The following is a 3,221-nucleotide window of genomic DNA, read 5'->3' on the forward strand; positions in this document are numbered from 1 at the left end:
TAGAAAATTGAAAAGAAAAAGTGTAAAATGTTTTAATCACATTTAATTTGATCTATAATATTTTTTTATTCTATAAACGAGTTGCTTAAGGTATTATTGAAGTTTCACTGTAATTTCCCACTTTAAAAAGTGCCTTTAAACGCAACTGGCATTTGTGAAATGGCCGCATCGGCTTCAACCTAATGGTAGACCTATCAAAATCGCCCTTTTCAAGACGCTTTTTCACGGATAAAAAAGACACAATTAATAATGGAAAACCCGCACCAAACCTGGGTTCACTAAAACAGACCAGTAAGAACTTTGTAAGGCTTTTAAAGACCGTAACTATGAGCGCTACGAGCGGCTAACAGCTAGCACGGAGCACAACAAGCTATTGATTTTATTTACAAGTAATGTAAATAACTTGTAAATATTATTTTCATTACTTGAATGAGAATGTAACTTTTTTGTTACATTCTCATTCAGACTTTATTGAATATTTTTTTCTTTTGTTAATTTTCTATTTGAGCAGTTTGGGTTGATGTTTAGCTTAACTGGAACATAGAAATGTTTTGCTAAATTGCTGGCTATTCAATTATGTGTGCTGTGTATTTTTTTAGTACATTGATATATTGCTTTGATATGTATTGTTGGGCTGCATTATTGCTTTACGTGGCGCATTTTTATTTATTTGCATATTACTGGAGTGGTGCATAGTTTTTGCATTGTCCTGCACAAAGTGTGTGTTGTTCAGGTATAGTTGACGTCTATTGCAGGCCCTGACTGAAACCCCACAGCACCCACTGGCAATCAGACACTTTCATGATTAGAATACTTGGTTTCCTAAGGGGATTTTCTACAGTACCCCTTTGGCATTATGTTTTGCAGAATGGTTGTTGCACATGTGATGCTGCATGTCAGTATTACAACTGCTGTTTAACCCACACTTCCTCCTTTCTTTCCTTCCTTCCTGGACAACCCACTCAGCCTGTCCATGCCAAACTCCTCAGTGCCAGGAATGCTTCACATCTGCCTCGTCTGCCTCCGGATCATGGTGCGACTTTAAAGCTAACAGGTCGACCTTTTATTTGAAATTCGTCAAACCTTGTTTCAAATAGTTTGCTACTTATAAAACAACATGCAGCAGCCATTTTATTCTATTTCGGTTGCTATAACTTGTCGAGATTAACTTTGCTTATGTACACATGCCTCTTGTGACATCATATACTGTTGGAGATGACCTATAAGAGTACATCTATTTGTATCTTTTATTTGTCCTCTTTATCGCTTTCATTCTGTATATGATGTATGGATTTCAGAAATATTAGGCAAAAATAAAACCCACTAAAGCAACCAGAAGATGATAGTGGGGTCATTATATCTTTAAACAGCTTGTTAAGCGTTTCATAGGTTAATTCATGACATTTAAGATGAATAGAGCTTGGGATGTATTTTTTTAAGGCAAAACCTGAAACACACAGCTTCCTTGTATTATATAATAGAGGGCAGGAAAAAAAAGTCAAGTAAGATGTCAAGATGACAACTGTGGACCTCTACATGTCTATGCAAAAATAAAGAATACAGGGATGTCCAGCCACCTTGCCGTTCAGGAGGAAGACGGCTTCTGGATTCTGGTGCAAAATGTGAATTTCAACTCCAGAATAAAAGCAAAGAGATCAGTTTGCAAACCAGGGATACAGTTTTGGAGAAATGGCATCAAAATCAAAGTATTTAGCTTGAATACTTAGAAGAAAACGTACAGTTCCACAAAATAATATCCTAACTGTGAAGCATGGGGGTGGGAGCACTGACACAGACCATTTGTGTTTTGTGAGCGAGTAGTGGCAGATTGCTGCTCACACTGTACCAGGCTCTGCTACACATTTCTTCCCTTCTGCTCCCCAAATCCTCACGATCGCTGCTGCAAAGTCAATGACACAGTAGAAGCGACTATCCATTCTCTTTCACAACGAGTGAATCTGCCGGGTTTCCTTGGATCAGTGGTGTCAGAACTGGGCCAAAATCATTAAATTACACAGACCCACGAGCCAAAAACTCCTCACTCTTAAAAACATTGAAATCATAAAAAATTATAGTCTTATATCATTTTTCTTTACTGCTCAACAATAAACTAAGCATACAATAATCTTAATTAAACAAATAAAGAAGTCAGATTTTTGTAGGAAAGTCAAGTTTAGGTCATTGTAGAGCCAAAACCTCAAAGGGTTTTCCACGTTTTTGCCTTATGAGAAGAAAGGAATCCAGTTTTCAGATTCATCTGGGCTCGACTGAAAAAAAGGAAAATGCTCAGTCAATTCTCAGCAAGAAACAGGATTTGGGTCACCCTTTCTTTAAAACGTTTGCTGTATTTTGACAAGTTTAATACATTTATTAAAAGTAAATTTTACTAAAGTTTATTTGATATTTATACAAAATTCATTTAGGTTTTTTTTTTTTTTTTTAGAAATTTGCAAATTTATTAAAAAAAAAGTATAAACATCTGTTTATAAACTACTCAGAAACACCTGAGTGTCTGAGTAAGACTGGATAAATTTGGTAGGTACATCAAAAAGTCTTGCTATTCAAAAAATACCATACGTTGTTATGAGCATTTCACGTTTTAAGAATATTTTAATTTGTCTGTAGTTATTTTTGCACTAATTAAAGATGAAATAATTTGAACCAAAAATCTGACTGCAGTTTTCGATAATCTTTCTGCATCAGTGTTTTGCCTTCGTTGTTGTGAACTGGCAAGAAATAAATTGAAATTAAAATTTGCTGCAACAATTCCCACTTCAATAACCAGCTGTATTTTTTTTTATTAATCATTTTGCATTTGTAAACAACACCACACACCACTGGACTATATCTTTATGAGCCGTCAACTCTGCATATAGATGGTTTTGCCTGAGTGAGTGTTGGAGGGGGGGGGGGATCCTCCCCAACATATTATGGCAAAATGGAGGAGCATCTCTGGGCCTCGACGCTAAGCAGGTAGATGGAGTCCAGTCGGACTGTAATGGCCGCCTCCCTCATGGCAGCAGGGAGAGGAAAGGTCTCGGGAGTATTTAGCGGGCGCGAGGAAACAAGGTCGGACGTAGCAGATGAGGCCAACATGACTTTTATAAATATAATCAAGCTGCCCACAAGGACAAAAATACAAAAAAAAAGTGTGCAGCAATTTGGGTGTAGCAGCTGCCAGCTCGTGACATTTAAGTTGAATTTGACAGCTGCTTTGTGTT

The 3,221-nt window shown here is 36.9% G+C and overlaps 1 long non-coding RNA gene across 1 annotated transcript; it reads left to right on the forward strand.

The window, feature by feature from the left end:
* Positions 1-173: 173 nt before the first annotated feature.
* On the forward strand, positions 174-1,188 carry LOC106963448 (uncharacterized). The gene is made up of 3 exons (XR_001428194.1): positions 174-394; positions 687-688; positions 967-1,188. It is a non-coding gene; the product is annotated as an uncharacterized LOC106963448 (long non-coding RNA).
* The last annotated feature ends 2,033 nt before the right edge of the window (positions 1,189-3,221 follow it).

Source organism: Poecilia latipinna, unplaced genomic scaffold, assembly GCF_001443285.1.
Source record: "Poecilia latipinna isolate Pla-1442-1.1 unplaced genomic scaffold, P_latipinna-1.0 Scaffold1536, whole genome shotgun sequence".
NCBI classification, from domain to species: domain Eukaryota; kingdom Metazoa; phylum Chordata; class Actinopteri; order Cyprinodontiformes; family Poeciliidae; genus Poecilia; species Poecilia latipinna.